The 17,645-nt window shown below is 33.2% G+C and overlaps 1 protein-coding gene and 2 non-coding genes across 3 annotated transcripts in view; 2 read left to right on the top strand and 1 right to left on the bottom strand.

Annotated features, from left to right (window-relative positions):
* Positions 1 to 2,081: 2,081 nt before the first annotated feature.
* Positions 2,082 to 2,154, bottom strand: TRNAA-GGC (transfer RNA alanine (anticodon GGC)). The gene has a single exon. It is a non-coding gene; the product is annotated as a tRNA-Ala (tRNA).
* An 808-nt stretch (positions 2,155 to 2,962) lies between these two features.
* TRNAA-GGC (transfer RNA alanine (anticodon GGC)) lies at positions 2,963 to 3,035 on the top strand. The gene has a single exon. It is a non-coding gene; the product is annotated as a tRNA-Ala (tRNA).
* Positions 3,036 to 10,882: 7,847 nt separating this feature from the next.
* LOC149410532 (uncharacterized) overlaps positions 10,883 to 17,645 on the top strand; it is a 72,474-nt gene continuing 65,711 nt past the window's right edge. The window contains exon 1 of the mRNA XM_089647757.1: positions 10,883 to 11,337. The gene's annotated coding sequence lies outside the window, so the exon portion shown is untranslated. The remainder of the gene's footprint in view (positions 11,338 to 17,645) is intronic.

Genomic DNA, 17,645 nt, shown 5'->3' with positions numbered 1-17,645 from the left:
AGGACATGAACGGAACACTTGTTCACAGTTGATGTCGACTTCATGAGAATGGCTCGTTTCTTCGACTCGTTTTGGTGTAAGCCGGCTCGTATGTGGAACAAGCTAACATTATCTGTTTTTACTCCTTTATTTAATCCAGGGCTCTTCAAGACCTGAATTAATAAATCCTGTGTCACAACGCTTTCCAACCGGGTAACGACTTAGTTCTCCTGTCTTTACACTGTACAGACAGGGGCACTCTTGTGAGGTGTAATAATAATTTATGATCGTTTACTTAGGTCATTAGGTTATATTATTTTACTATACCTACCTACATGCAACATTAAATATAAAAACTATAGATTAATATCATAAGTATCTCTACTTATCAGTCAAGTTTTCAGCAAACAAAGATCTGAATCGTTATTTTTAATATTGTAATAAACTAATCTTGCTATTTTAATTAATATCGGCATTTAAATTAATAAGCTGATTCTGTTGGTTTTCATTTTGTTTTTCGTTCAGTAATTGAAACACTTTTGATAAAATAATTGCGGATCAACAACTATTAACGAAATAACTCCGGATTGCTAATCGAGAGCGTTACCCCTCGACCTCGGAAGCCGTCAAAAGCTTATAATATAAACTCCCGTGTAATTTAATTTCTAACAATTCCTTAAAACATAAAATCGCCAAACAGTTCATTTAATCAAGATTTGCCAATTTTTAAAATAATAATTTTATATTAAACAAATAAGAGGTGACAGTAACCTTTATAATAATTTTATCTAAGTAATTAAATGCATTTTTAATACATCTATTTGAAACATAGGTGAATGTATTTATATCAATGCAAATCTTGGAAGCGGAAATTAACCCACTCTCTGACATCCGATCAAACTGAAACTCGGCGGAAAGACTCATTGTCGATGACAAGGCATTCAATCAAATTTTGGTTGCAATTTCTCTCAAATCGGAAGACATTATAGCAATCTCGGTCCTATCCTATCGGCATTCGGAAGGTTCAATCTACAGTCATACCATTTAAAAAAAATTGTTTAAATTATTTTATTTTATTTTAATTTATCTGTATAAAGATTGATATTAATTGTTTTTTTCAATGCCTGTCTCACTAGGAAATACCTGTATCGAAATATTTTAAAATAATATATTTTATAATAGATGTAATAGAGAAAAAAAAGTGTTTACTTGTTTTTTTTTTAAATTTGCCGGTAACCCGGGCGTTTATTGACATCAATATTTGTTTACAAATTATGTGCGCTACCCGACTCACTATCTACCATTACATATATCATTTGTTGATTTTTCACTTGTGTAATCAAGTGGTAAATAAAGTTTAGAAGAAAAAAATCATCGGTAAGCAATTTAAAAACATATGTTAAAAGCTGTGTTTGCATTAAATGTTTTGTTTTTAAATTCCATTACATAATAATATGTCCGTGTGTAATATTAAAATCTGAAAGAGTTTATTTACGTTTTCCAATTAACAGCGAATCTATTTGAGTATTTAAGCACTGAGGATGCCATATATGAATTGACAAAAAATATTTACACATCTATCGATAAAAAAAAGAAATGTCTTGCCATATTCCTAGATTTAAGAAAAGCTTTCGACACCGTTAATCATAATTTACTCATTAAAAAAATAACTCGACTGGGCTTCAAAAAAGACACACTAAAACTTCTATCAAACTATCTTAAAGACAGAACACAAAAAACAAAAATTGGGAATAATTATAGTTCAGAGACACAGATAAAAACGGAGTTCCGCAGGGAACTGTGCTTGGCCCGATTTTATTCTTAATTTATATAAATGATTTATGTAATTTTGTAATCCCTGGTAAAATTGTTTCTTACGCCGATGACACGGCAATAATAGTGGATGGTAATAATTGGACAGAAACTTTTTCGAAAGCAACTGTATGTATTTCATTATTATTATTATTTTTTTTTTTTGGTAAACTAATGTTTAAGACAAGATTTTTTATGCATAGCACAAAGGGTAACAATTATTTTTATAAGCAATAATTATTAGCCTGAAACACTCATCCATATTGAAAAATCTCCTGATAAAAGATACATGACGCCAACGGGACTTGAACCCGTGTCCTTTCGATTGCCGGTCGACAGCTCTGACCACTGAGCTATGGCGGCTTATCTCTTATCCGCGAAATAATTCAATATATACTAGTGTTTCATTCAACAATTACTGCTTATTACATTTTTTCACCTGATAACAACCAACTTTATTTTGTATGAGAAAGGCATTGTAAGACTAAATATTTCATAGTTTGTAATATAAATAATTTAGATTCTTTGTATAATAGGTCGGTCGAGAATGTTTTATTTTTGTTATATATGACTTTAATTATGTGTTTTTGAATTATTTGTAGGGGCTTAATAAATGTATCAGGTGCACCACCCCATCCTATTATGCCATAAGTGATTGCAGATTGCACTAGGGAGAAGTAGATCATTTTCAATTTTTCAGCGTTTAAAATTTCCTTGAGTCTATAAAATATGTAGGTAAGATATCTTAGTTTAGAAGTGGTTTGATTAATATGTGATTTCCAATTAAGATTAATATCTATTGATATTACAAGTCCCGTTGGCGTCATGTATCTTTTATCAGGAGATTTTTCAATGTGGATGAGTTTTCAGGCTAATAATTATTGCTTATAAAAATAATTGTTACCCTTTGTGCTATACATAAAATATCTTGTCTTAAACATTAGTTTACCAAAAAAAAAAAATAATAATAATTAATATTTGACAAGTTCAAGTATCTTCACCAAAAAATGTAGACAATTTGTCTCGACGCCATCTAGTGAGAGAGTTAGCACTTACAATGCCTTTCTCATACAAAATAAAGTTGGTTGTTATCAGGTGAAAAAATGTAATAAGCAGTAATTGTTGAATGAAACACTAGTATATATTGAATTATTTCGCGGATAAGAGATAAGCCGCCATAGCTCAGTGGTCAGAGCTGTCGACCGGCAATCGAAAGGACACGGGTTCAAGTCCCGTTGGCGTCATGTATCTTTTATCAGGAGATTTTTCAATGTGGATGAGTGTTTCAGGCTAATAATTATTGCTTATAAAAATAATTGTATGTATTTCACTTGTTTCAAAATGGTTAAAATACAACAAACTTGTCCTAAACTATAGCAAAACATTGTACTTACCTTTTTATAAAAACATAAAAAACAAACCAAAATACAACCTTAAAATTAGAATCCATAATACAACTTGCAATCAAGAAATGTCCTTCCTGTGCAACGAACTCGCTAATGTCAAAAATATAAAATATTTAGGAGTATCAATAGATATTAATCTTAATTGGAAATCACATATTAATCAAACCACTTCTAAACTAAGATCTTACCTACATATTTTATAGACTCAAGGAAATTTTAAACGCTGAAAAATTGAAAATGATCTACTTCTCCCTAGTGCAATCTGCAATCACTTATGGCATAATAGGATGGGGTGGTGCACCTGATACATTTATTAAGCCCCTACAAATAATTCAAAAACACATAATTAAAGTCATATATAACAAAAATAAAACATTCTCGACCGACCTATTATACAAAGAATCTAAATTATTTATATTACAAACTATGAAATATTTATTTAAAAACAAAAATAATTGAAAACAGAATGAGCAAAAGAACAATTAATATATTTTACACTCCCCAAACAAATACTAAATTAATGCAGACACCTAGCAGTTTCATTGGTCCTCGTACATTTAACCTTCTACCACTACAAACTCAAATGATAAATAAAACAATAGAATATGTTGGAGGTAAAATTATGGCTGAATGACGCAGATATTGAAACGCTTTTTATATAAATTTATTGATCCTTTCTACAACTCACTTTCTGAAACTTTATAAACTATTGTACATAATGTTTTCTCTTTACTTTTATAATAACTATAAACAAACAAAAAAAACTTTTTCTACTTGTATATATTATACTTAGGTACTTGAAATATAGTTATGGTTTTATATTACCCACAATCAGGCAGTGCCTTAGTGGGTTTTCATTTCTTGTGTATACAATTTGGTAATATACACGGTGTCCGGAAACTCGTAGTACAAGTGGGAAACTGGAGAATCTACACCACATGGGCAACCCAAAAAAACATAAAGTTTTTTGATTTGAGCATTTTCAAAAAAAAAAAAAAACAAAAAAAAAATATTTTTCGGCTATTTTAGGGTTAAAGTTTTTTCTGGTGTTTAGGGTTGAATAACAGATGTTTTAACCCTGCAGAGCAGAAATATTTTATGATTACGCCGGGTTAAATGAAGGGTGATTTCAAAATAATGCTTCAAATCCGAGTTTCTTCATTTGTTTTACTTTCAAATAGTTTTAATTAGTCGGGTACTTTGATCTTCAGTAATAATTTATAAGAATTTGATTAAAAAAAAAAAAATCAACTTCAAACTCGATTTACTCGATAACGAAAGCTCAAAAAAAAAAAAATACTACAAAATCGACTCCAAATGTGATGTAGATTCACCAGTTTCCCGCTTGTACTCCGAGTTTCCGGACACCCTGTATATTATGTTATTATTTACTATCTATTAATATCTATGTATAATATATGTAAATAAATGAAAATAAATAAAGTAAAAAAAAAAAAATGAATAGTCAAGCAGGAATATTTGATGATATTTTTTGTCTATACCCACAGACATAGGAATTAATAGACGAGAAGATAATGACGAGGGGTAAAATCAACTGTTGAAGAACGAAGGGAGTAAGGCTGACTGTGATTCGTCAATAAAATCAATCTGACAGTAAATAGGCATCTCGCATTATAATATCACCATTTACTTCTTAAAAGTAAAATCTGCTTTTGAATGAATAGACATTTTTACATGGGAGCGCAAATTACTCGCCACGTTATGAACAAATTTGCGAAGTCCAAATTCGGCAAAAAAATTCGATTCTATTTTCAGAGTCGAATATTTCGTTTAAGTATTTAGTTAAGACACTTTTATAAATGTTCATAATTTACTTCCCAGCAACCAACCAGCTTTGTGTTTCGCGTCCAGACGTTTCTCGATGTGATAGTATATGTTTCTAAAACTGATCTATATTATAGGATGTGAATATGCTTAAAATAAAGTAAAATAATGCTTATATATGGAATGTAATACGACAATTGGGTTTATTCTCCTTTTCAAATCTATTTTTACAAGTTTTCATAGTACAAGTCAACATTTTGCCGTGTTATTTCGTAAAATGAACCGATGATGCCTCGACCATAGTTCGCACAAGAATGATGACGTCACGTTTTCAAATTTCACTTGAGGCCATACGCGAGCACAGCCGGCTCCAATGGAACCGGTATGGGGAGTGGGGGATAATACGCTTTTAATCACTTAGGGCAGGTCTACTAATATTCATATGTCTATGTCTATACCCATTTTTTTATCTTTTCAGACTACTTAGCCTATTTATGTGACTTCCTCACAAGAGTCCCAACTATTCGGAGCTAGTGGGACTATTACATCCCCAATTTGAAGTATGTAATAGTCAATAACAACAACAAAAATAAATGTGTGATCTATATGATTTGAAAGAAAACTGATGTCGCCAATATGCATAAACCTTTTCGACTCCTAGGTCTCAGATAGGCCAATGAAATTGGTTATATTATGTTGAAGAAAGATTTTCGATATTTTAAAATCTTGATTTCACCAAAAGTAAGGAAAATATTGTCTTACTTCGGTCGCACAGACACGCCCACGCACATTTCTATCGGTTTACCTATCTCTTTGGCGGCATTAAATCACCTGCGTTAATATATCTAGATGACAAACTGTAGCAAAACAAGAGGTGGCCTGCCTAAAATTTATTTCACGAGTTCTGTTTGAAGGCCATCGTTCCGAGAACAGTATTGGCAAAAATTATAATTTCGAACTTTTCCCGCGAATTCGCCCACAAACTGATCTTAAATAAACCATACGACAAAATCTACAAACAGTTAAAACAACAACACAACAACAAGAAGTTTAAAAAAACAAATTTAAATATATAATACGTATATACAAATGATTTAACCTTTTAACAAAATGGAAGCTTTCTGAACAAATTGTTTGTCATTTTCAATATACGCTGGGCGAAATAGTTTCCAAGAAGGCGCTATTTTCTTGTTTATAATCTCACGCCCCTTTTTTCTGTCGTCGCTAAGCGGCGATACACAAAACTAAATTAATAAAAAGATCCATTTCATCATCACTACAAACGATCACAGAGTAGGCAAATTATTAACCTTTTTTACTCGTAAGCATATTTTAGCAGTATTTTGAATATAAACATTTTTCTTATGAATCTATTGCAGGTTGGGTAGAGTTTATAAACGATTTATCGTTGAGAAATTTGATATATTGCGATGAAATAATGAATAGTTGGACGGTGATTTAGGATTTGGGTTGATGTTGTGATTGTTTGTGATTAAGATTATTTCGTAAAACGGGTGCGTTTAGTAGGTACCTACCCGAAGGCAACATGTACGTAGCTGTTTTTATTTTTTATTTTATGAAACTAGTTTTACAGTCAGCTCATTGTAGAAATTGGCACACGCAATAAATTTATCAATATATTTTACCTTCCGACAGATATTTCTCCAGATTGCTATATACTCTTTGTATCACCCGTCGAAAATTTTGCTTGAAATGGCTTTAGCCGTGTTTGGTGACCATTTCCCGCCATTCTTGAATTTTCTCTTTCAAGAAACTTCTAGAGCATTCGAGAACCTTCATGAAATTTCTGGAACCTTCCAGACTCACCGACACAGTCGGCGGGTCCATTCTGAAATAATCTGAAACATTCGCGGCCTTCCCATATCAAAGCAAATTTTCGTCACCCACTCCCACCCATGCTCAGCCATCCCCACCAAACTCTTTTACTTTCGATGTGACACCAAGGGCTATCTACCACCATGACCAACGGTGTGTGGCAGTTGCTGGTTGTGAAGAAAATTAAGCGGGTAGGGAAACACGGGTTTTCTTTTTATAATAATAAATAATATTTTTTATATAATAATGATTTAATATTTTCTATCGGTATTACAATGGAAGATGCTCTGAGGAACTAGCGTCATTGATCCCTTCGGCACTGGTGCGTAGTCGGGATACACGCCAAACGCGCGCCCAAAATTTGTACACGGTTGACATTTTTTGTCACATGAGAACGGGTCGCTTCTACGATTAGTTCTTAGGTTCAACAGCTCGGCTGTGGAACGAACTGCCGGCCTCTGTGTTTCCTCTCTTCTACAACTTGGGACTCTTCAAGACCCATGTTCACTCCTTCCTCTCCACAAAAAGACCTTCCACACAGCATCCCCAAAGATGACATAGGCCCTGAAGGAAATTATTTTCTTCAGGGCCTCCTGTGTGGAGTTAATATAAAAAAAATATATAAACAATATAATAAATAAATATGTAAATGTATATTTTATCTTAAAAACTATACATGTAAGTATTTCTCACACAGCCCAGGCGAAAATATGACATTAAAAAAACATGCACATATATATATTTTTTTTTTGCGCTATCTATTGAGATCTCATATGAGGATTAACCCCTTCAGTAATCACTTAAAAATTAAAAATGGAAAAAAAACACCTTTTTTTATCAATGAATTTTATTTACTCAAAATATATATCCTCATATAAAAGATATTATATAAACACAAAATGGGACTGAATATTGGTGTTGTGGTGCATAATGTGAAAAAATAATTAAAATTTTTATTTAGTATGAATTCCGATTCTGGCACATAATAGCCGCCCGAGTATACTCGGGCGTGGTCCTTAAGAGGTTAAGCAAAAAATTGTGTGGCGGTAAGGGTACCGCCGTCCCAGAAAAAATAATTGGATAAACAACACCTCTGCCATTGACAAGGCCGTCCTTGAGCCAAACGGCGCCTGGCGCTAGTAAAAAACTCAAGGGCGCTGCACCTAATACACATGATTTTTCACAAAAACGGCGTTCTACAAGTTATCCCATTATTATTAGGTATTATCAGCCCTTTAGCTCGTTGGTGCCTTGGCAAGTTGGCGCTCGAAGCGGACTGCTCCAATCGCACCTGCACAGGGCCAGCCCTGGCCATTCATAGGCCACCCCAAGTGGTTCGCCACGTTTGGTGACTTTTACAGGGGTGCTCGTTGAAGCGTCTGCCCACCAGCTACGGGCCGAATCAGGAGAGGTCGGTTAAGGGAGACCCTTTGACCTCTCCAGCCGGAATCTCGACCCAACGCCTTTCACCGCAGTGAGAGAGATGGATTACGTCAATGCTGGACACACTGACTCCCAGATTTCAACCCACCCTTCATACCTTTTATTCCTTCCCAGAAGTTCTGACAGAACTTCCTCCACTTCCTTTATGTAAAAATACCCTCCACACAGAATTTTTAGAAAAAGTTTTCCTGGGAGCCTCCTGTGTGGTGGAGTTCATGTAAAAGGTGTTAGTACAGAACACCACTAGTATTTTTTTTAAATTATCCTTTGCCATGTTTGATTAGTGAAGTAATTGATTTGTAAGTAAGGTGCTATGACATTTATCGTATGTTTTTTCATAATTACGATGACCGCATGTTTTTGGTAGATCACTATGATAGTAAGGATTTTATGTAGAATCACTGTTCTTTATTATAATGGTGATGAATAATTAATCTCCTTAGACCGCAATTCCGGCCAAGTGGTTAATTCCCAGTAAATCGTCGGGACAGGAATAACATAATTGATGCATAACTTGGTAGCAAAGACAATTTAGCGTTATTATACACGTAGCGTTGTCTAATTCTAAGAAACGTATTTTAAGAATTTAGATGGAGGTTTCTTGGAAGAAGATGTAAATTATTTTCATTTCTAATTAGGATATATAAAATCTCATAAATAAGAAAATCTTAGGTGAATAAAAATAGTACATTGAGAAATGTTTACTTTTCTTTTTCGCTTGTTGTTTTTCATTGCTGTTTACGTCAAAAGTTGATATTAATGATGACAACTTACCCGCGGTAGGAGAATGAAACAGAATAAGAAGCATAAAGAGGGTTGACGGCCTCCGTGGTCGAGGGGTAAGGCTCTCGACTGAGAATCCAGAGGTCGCGGGTTCAAATCCCGGCGTGCGCAAGTACATTTTACTAGGTTAATTTAATTTATTATTTCACAATTCAATCATTATAAATTATGTAAGGTATATTTGCGGCACGTTCCAGAGTGAAAGATACATTCAGTATCGGTGTAAGACCACCATTCAAAAGTGTAACGTTGCTTGAAAAGGCTTTGGCCGTGTTTGGTGACCAGATCTGAATAGCCAGGTACTTCCCCAGCTTCCTCTTCCCCATTTACTTCCCCTCCCCACTACCTTCAGCCTCACAACATACCCAAATTGGGGATGCCATAGTCTCACTGGCTTCAGACGATTAGGAGTACTCTTGTGCGGTGTTCACAAAAAACGTAAATTAAAATTGCTTTGAACTAAATATAACAACCCATTTAGAATTTTATTTTTAATGTCAGTTTTATTACCGATTACTTCAACATTTTAATTAGCATTTGTATTTTGCGTTAGAAATTATCACCAATCTAGAGTACCTATAGTAGTCGCGTCGACTGTAAAATAATCACTATAGCTGCAAACACATATAGCGACAGCACAGGCGTTTTCCTTGAAGCGAAAAATCGCGCCACGCGCGAATTTCTGCGCTGCCGTATATTAATTTCTAGCTAAAGGCGAAGCTTAATTCCAAATCACTATTTTGATTAATCTTTATAACGAATTGGTGAACATTATGAATACCAAAAAATATGCTTTAGATAAATTCAAGGTTTTCCTATCGCTTCGCTTGAGTAGAATACAAATAAATTACTAAATAAAAAATATGAATGTTAACTACTAAACAAAATATTTTTTCAATATAAATGTATTAAGGCATAAAAGAAACAACTTTTAAAAAATACATTATTATAGCTAAGATTATCTGTGACAGTTTAACTTGATTAACTTTTTTGCTTTCTTATAAAATTATTTAGAAAATAAATAATAACCAGTTTTTTGCTTGATATTGAACGTTTCTAGACTCCGTTTTCCAAGCGATTTTAATGCCTATTACCTGCAATATAAGGTATATCAAGAATATACACATTTTCGGCTTGTAGCTTCCTCTTAACTACCTTACGCGGTGCAGTTTTTAAACTGAAATTCATGTGAATGATTGCTAAAAGTGTGTTTTCTGAACTAGTGACGTCCCATACAAAACGTAAAATGTCCTCAAATATTTTTCTTTGTTTTACTTCAAATTTGAAGTGGTTGTGTATTGCAAATACATAACATTTTGTGTACGCGTCATTTTTGTATTAGAGCCGTACATCATGAGAACGCATAGTTTAATATGGGACATTTATAGTGCACCTTGAATGAGGGACTCAGCACTTAAACAACTCATACAAATGTATTACTGGCGTGGTACTGAAGTCCTAAAGAATAAAAATCCACAGTAGCGTAGCTATACCAATCACACGGGGAGGTTACACACATGATGTCGTAAAGGTAGATACTTCCAAAAAGTATATTACTACTTTTGTACAAAATTAAAAAATATTGTTAATTTTAATTATTTCTGCAGTAAGTTCATTGTTGAAAAAATTGAACATTTCATTATAACAACATTTATTTTATGGTAATTGATTACTTAAAAACTTAAAATTCGTATGATTACCTTTTGAACGCGTTGCAACGGCGCTTTTCCTCTTACAGAAAACGCAGACAAACTTGTTGACATGAGTCAGATGGTCAGTCGTCACACCGCAGTACCACACATTTTTGTTTGTTCTCAGTTCTTACTGCGTTGCGCTGTCCGGCGTGTTTGCTTGTGTCTTGTGATGCGGTTGGTCGTGTAAAAACACTAAAATACAGCTAAAATCTTTTTAAACACCGTTTTGTGCAATTCAAAAGACTATTTAGCGTTTAAAGTGAATAAAAACCGAACAAATCCGGTGTTTTAAGTGTAATACAGAGACTTGCAAGTATTTATGTAACGTTTTTAAACATTTACTTGATAAAACGTCAAAGTTTATAAACTCGCCGTGTTTATTAAATGTAGTTGATTCTCGACACATATTATTCAATTAAATATTCATAAATAGTGTAATAATCACAAAGCTGTGAACATTCCTTAATAAATATTTGAGTATTCAGCGAATTGAGATTTCAAAAAGGATTATTAACTGGATTTTAGTGAAGTGGCAAAGAAAAAAACCTGTGTTTTCCTCTGGTAAAACCCGGGATACGGAATATGATCTTGAAAATAAGGTAATTTGTTATCATTGTATTTTAAAATTATAATAACTACATTGCGTTACATTTCAGTTTGCTTACTGAGTTTTTACAATTGTTTTTATTTTTATTTTGTTTACTATTTTATGTTTATTGTTTACTAAACAGGTAAGTAGGTAAGTAGTTATATGTTTATTGTTTATTATGAAATAAAACATAGTACGTATTGTTTTTATTTAACTAAATGTAAACTGCATTGTATTTAAATTAACTACTCGGAACTATGAACTGTGTTTCAGTGGCGGATCGTAAAGTTTTGGGCCGTTTCACAAATCAATTTTCAATCCCTTAAAAAGAAACAGAAATTTTAGTAAATTAATTAAACGTTGTTTTAGATAGTTTTGTGGTATGCTAATAATTATTATTTATGCACTTGCAAAAAATGCTTACCAAAACATAAATATTTAAAACAGCTCGCTATAACAAGAAAGCTTTGTAATCATAATTATTATCAAATATTATTCACCCACCAAAAAATTCGACATATAATCTGGCTACTGAGAGCTCCGTTGTAAACTCTACAATCTTTTTTTTTTTTTTTTTTTATTGCCGGCAACCCGGGCGTTTATTGACATCAATATTTGTTTACAAATTATGTGCGCTACCCGACTCACTAGACAATTTCTGTTCTGAGCCGGGTAAAACTCTACACTTCTAGTTTAACCGGTCAGTAGCTGAATTGACAAATGCGTAGGGTTCCCAACAAAGGAATTCGTTCGTGGGTTCAATTCCTCGGCTGGCTAAGTCATCCACCATTGCCTAATAAACATTTAAGAGTAGTAGACGAGTAGAATATAAAAATTGTAAACAGTAGGAGATTTTTGAATATTGTCATGTTATTTGTTACCCGGGAATTTTTGACCTTCAAAAACTAAACAAAAGAAAAAACGCTTACAAGAGAGAAGGAAATAAGGCAACGGAGCTATCAGCGGTCTGTTTTTGCAGGTGTCTAAAAACAAACAGGATGATAAAATTGATCTTATTTGAACTAAATGATTACCTAACCATTATTTAATTAGACAATTTAATGATTCTACATTACTGAAAACAAGCGCATAAAATAGAGAGAAGGAGATTTTCGAATGGACCTCCTACAATAATAAGCATGACCTCAAAAAACTCTGAAAATATTACCAGCAATAATTCATGTGCACATCCATAAATTTCTCTGTACTTATCGGTGTTCTGTATCATTACGTCACTCCACGATCAATTATTGTTTTACACATTGAGGTATTGAAATAGGGCGCAAGGCTTTGGAGCGCACAGTTTACACCCGCGCTGTACAAGCGAGTTCCCTTTAGAGTGTCGGACAATCACAATAATTTTTTGGCGAGTTGCGGCAGAGTACCTAAATATTATATTTAGATTAGTTATTTTTTAAAATTGTATTTGGATTATGTTTATTTAAAATGGTGCCCCGGGTTTCGCAGTATGTATTTAGTCACGCCACTGCTGTGAATACTAATTTAATAGTACGAGACTTGCTAGAAATCTGATTCACGGTACATGGTCTACATATCAATGTTTAAATAATATTATTATGCAGCTATGAGGCTAATATTTACTCTATGGCATCGTTTCTCAACCTTTTTAGTATCGCGATCCCCTTACAAGAAAAAAAACTTTACTACACCCTCACTACATATTTTGAAGTTTATCATAAATTTACACTGAAAAGAATGTGAAAGACTAAACCAACTAATTGAAATATTGACTGACAAAATTCTGCAACTAGAATTTTCGTCTCAAAACTTAGACGAGTTTTGGCTTGCACGATGATGTGTATACGGAAGGTTAGTAACAGATACATTGAAATTAACTTGTTTCACTTTGGCGAAACTAAATACAGAAATCGTCTATTGTCACTAGAAAATGATTAACTTACCCGTGTATATTTCACATTTCGATCCACGTACAATGAGAACACATTTTAAGTGAAAACTGAACTTAACCGCCGCATTAATCAATTAGTTAACACATTATAATCTTTATTAGGAAGTAGGTATGTGTAAGTAAAACTTAATTATAACTTGAAATTCGTTATTTAATTAATGGAAAATTCAGAAAGGACAGATTGCGACCCCCAGGTTGAGAAGATGCGAGTAAGTAGTAAGCAGCACTCTTAAAAACTGACTTTAGCTGTGTTTAGTGACTAGATCGTAATAGCCAGTGTACCAATCTTACTGTGTTTACCTCCTCTTCTTCTGCTCATCACTTCTTTCGGGTTCAAAACACCCCCCAAACTATATTGCTACCTGTCCGGCCCATATTGTGCGCCGGGTTAAGGAAGGGGTTGTGGGAAAGGCTTTTTTGTTAATGCGGTTCTTAGAGATACCCAGATTAATAATAATAGTAATAATGTTTTTTCAGCTGGACAGAGCGGTGTGTGCAATGCTCTGTCTGCCATAAAAGTAATTAAATTATTAAATTATTAAATGAGGGAGGAAATATGGACACCGTATTACACAAAACGAGTCGGTGAAACGAACCGCCGACATCATCTGTGAACGGTTGTGATTTGCAACAGCGAAAACGAAAAAAACGCCCCCTTTTATACCAGTGATGCACAACCTTTGGGCCATTTAATAGTTGGTGAAACGAACCGCCGTCATCATCTGTGAACGGCTGTGATTTGCAACAGCGAAAACGAAAAAAACGCCCCCTTTTATACCAGTGATGCACAACCCATGGGCCATTTAAAAAATAAACGGGAAATTAGACCACGTTATTTCGGTTTTGAACTTATTTTTTTTCTCATGTCGATTGTTTATTTTATCATGCGCATTAATCAATTAGTATTCTATGGAGCCTTTAAACGGTTTTACTTAGAAATCGTCATTACTAATCGGCATTTAAAAATATTGTAAACACGCGAAATGATTTCATTTTTCCTTCAGATTCTATTCCAAGGCCAAGATATCACTTTTTTGTGAATATACAGTGAATACACAGTGAATCGACAGTGGGACTTTGTCACCCCCATCCGGGTTATGTTGCGAGACCGAAGGGAGAAGGCAGGAGGAGATAAAATAAAATTACTGATTTTCCGATTTGGTCACTAAACAAAACTAAAGCAATTTCAAGCAGAATTTTGATTTTGAATGGCGGTCTTTCGCCAGAGCTACACTGAGAGTAAATACTATTACATTCTGCGATCCAGAATTTTTACACACCTATTGTTAAGTATAAAAAAACAACATTTTGAAGAAAAAGTAGTTCTTGATTTATTGTACTGAATCTATGCACTGTTTACGGTTTTTCATTAATTATTCAATAAAAATGGGTGTGATAGAATTTATTTTAATAAGTATCATTTTATTTTTCATGAGAATTAAAGATTAAGAGACAAGGTTTATTTTATGCATAGCACAAAGGATAACATATTATTTTAAGCAATAATTATTGACCTGAAACACCTAAATAAATTTTAAAAATAATCCGATAAAAAATACATGCCGCCGACGGGAATTGAATCCATAGCCTTCTGATTGCCGGTCAGGTGTGCTCTACCAATTGCACTACGTCGGCTTTTTCAAATTTCGGTTTACCAAAACGTTAAATATTGCACTCAATTCCCTTTTAATTTCCAGTTCAATTCCTTTTATAATATTCAAACAGGGATACTTCAGTTACAAACTGCTTATTGTAGAGTTAGAAAATATGTTATTTTGATTATAAAAGACTTCATAGGTAACCCGTAATTTAAGATTTAATAATTAAGAATATTATCTATTTGTGATTATTGTGACGAAATTCGGCATAATATTTTAGTTAGCAGTGTAAAGTTAGTGTAAGGTTGGTAATATTGTATTGTAGAGTTGGTGATGTTGTATTGTAATGTTGGTGATATGATATTGTATTGTAGAGTTGGTGATGTTGTTTTGTAAAGTTGGTGATGATGTTGTATTGTAAAGTTGGTGATGTTGTATTGTAAAGTTGGTTATATAGTATTGATTTAGTTTTTCAGGAATTCGACAGTTTACGCGTTTAGATGTGTAGTGTATTGCCATAATAAAACCAATTATGGATTTCCTCCTTGAGACTTTACCACTAAGAAGATAATATATAAAAAAAATAAAAATAAATTTGATTTATAAGAAAATTACCTAAAACAAAAAAAATCGCCCATGACAAGAAAGAAAAAACATTTATTTTATGGGGCTTATTCTTGGTGGTAATTGAAGATATTACATAATAAAATGTCTTATTTTATAGCGTCGTTTAGTGATTAAATCACCACAAGTTATGTGTAACTCTCTTCTAAAAGAACTAATGTTTTTCGATGTATATCATGTAGGAATATTTTTTTGTGATTTCGCCTCAAAATTGGGTAATCTTCCGAATTTTAAAATAAAGTTTTTAATTCGAGAAAGGATCTTTTGATTTTATATTCCTAAAAAACGCTTCTTTTATTGTGAATATCGCACAAGAGTCCCAACTGCCCCCAACCCCAAGCCAGTGAGACTATGGCATCCCCAACTGGGGTATGTTGCAACACGGCCAAAGCCTTTTCAATTCTGAATGGTAGTCTTACACGAGGGCGATACTGAGAGTATCTTCCACTCTGGAACGTACCGCAAGTATACTTATATTATTTATAATATATACCATGGTTGTTATTATAGTATACCATATATTATTTTTAATGAATAAAGTATGAAATAAAACAAATAAATTTTACTTGCACACGCCGGGATTCGAACCTTGCTAATCGAGAGCCTCACCCCTCGACCACGGAGGCCGTATAGCGCCGTGATACGTATTGCGTCGTCTGACAGATCATAGTTCCATGGACAATACAATGACGGGGCTGACAGATTACGCTATACGCATCATGGCTTGGCCTATTGCAGCATATGACCAGCGATATTTACTTTAAGATATTACGATATTTACTCTAAGCAGAATTCTTGCCTCAACAGACTATGCAATAATTACAATAGCGTATTATCCAAGGTTGATATTTTCAGTTGCGAACTTACCAAATACAAGAGGTCCATAAAAGAATATTTCTCTGATGGTTTGTGAATAATGTTTATGTCTCTATTGTTTATATCTCTATTATGATTTGATTTATACGTACAACCTCTCTCCATGGCTATAAATGTATTGTTTTGTAAATTTTTCGTTTTATATAATCTTTGTTTTGTATAATTTATTTAAATAACTTATTCCATATTATGCTGTCCCATTTAAAGTCACAAGGAGGAAATACATAATTGGTTTTATTTTACTGTATAATACTTATGTACAAACTGATTAAATGTAAACTGTCGATTTCCCGAAAATGAATAAATAAATAAAATAAGATATGCTGAAATCGGTCAAGCCACGAAAGCTTTAACCGTGTCCACTTTTATATTTTTTATATACCGTGTAGGTACGAACTAGGGTGAAAATGTATTTATATTTAGACGATAATATTATTATGATAATACGTTTGATAATGTTGTTGTTGCTCCTTTACACACACGAAAGTGACCCGTGTGGCTTTATCTCGCGATGTTCGTATCACCCAATACACGGCACAATGAGGAAAACGTTAACGGGAATAACGTGGGAACATTATTTTTTATCAAAATACCCGAGCAGGACCTACTTTAAACATGCGACAACTGGTTTCAGAAGTGTAAATCATAATTTCATAATCAATAATCAATAAAAACTCGCGTTTGGCTAAACTAAACTGGCGTTTACACGTTCGCAGTTTTTTTTGCAGGTACTTTCGTGAAACATCATATTGAGATTACGTGAAACATCATTTAATTTATTAGTCTACTGTCTGACATAACCTGGCGTATACGGAATACATACGAGTATACCATTGAAAACTTTTCTGTAGGCCTTTTTAAGATCTACAATTCGGTAGTACATTATTTTTATGTATCTCATATGGTTTAGCCAACGTGAGCAATGCAAGCGCCTGAAAATATTTTTTTTCACCTATTACAAAACATCGATTTTTCTATACTTTTTATAAATGTAATATGCATGTATTATATACGAAAACCTTCGGGAAGAAATTATCTAAATGATTTTGAAAAGTTTATCAAAAACCGTTGCGTAGTTTAGAAGAACTAAGCGCACAAACAGACAGACGCGGATAGCGACTTTATTTTATACTGTTTTGAGATTTATTTATAATCAAATAATATCTACAAAACACTAATAATTATTTACAAACATTTCTAATTTCAAAAATTTTATCGTTTTTCTATACATTTTTCCTCAGTTGACAGTTTTATTTTTATGTTAATAAATATTTGTTTTCACTGAACAGT

This window comes from Hesperophylax consimilis, chromosome 27 (genome assembly GCF_061612785.1).
Source record: "Hesperophylax consimilis isolate HC1 chromosome 27, BYU_Hcon_1.0, whole genome shotgun sequence".
Classification (NCBI taxonomy): domain Eukaryota; kingdom Metazoa; phylum Arthropoda; class Insecta; order Trichoptera; family Limnephilidae; genus Hesperophylax; species Hesperophylax consimilis.
Note: the sequence above shows the minus strand (reverse complement) of the source record. Positions and strands in the feature narration are given on the sequence as shown.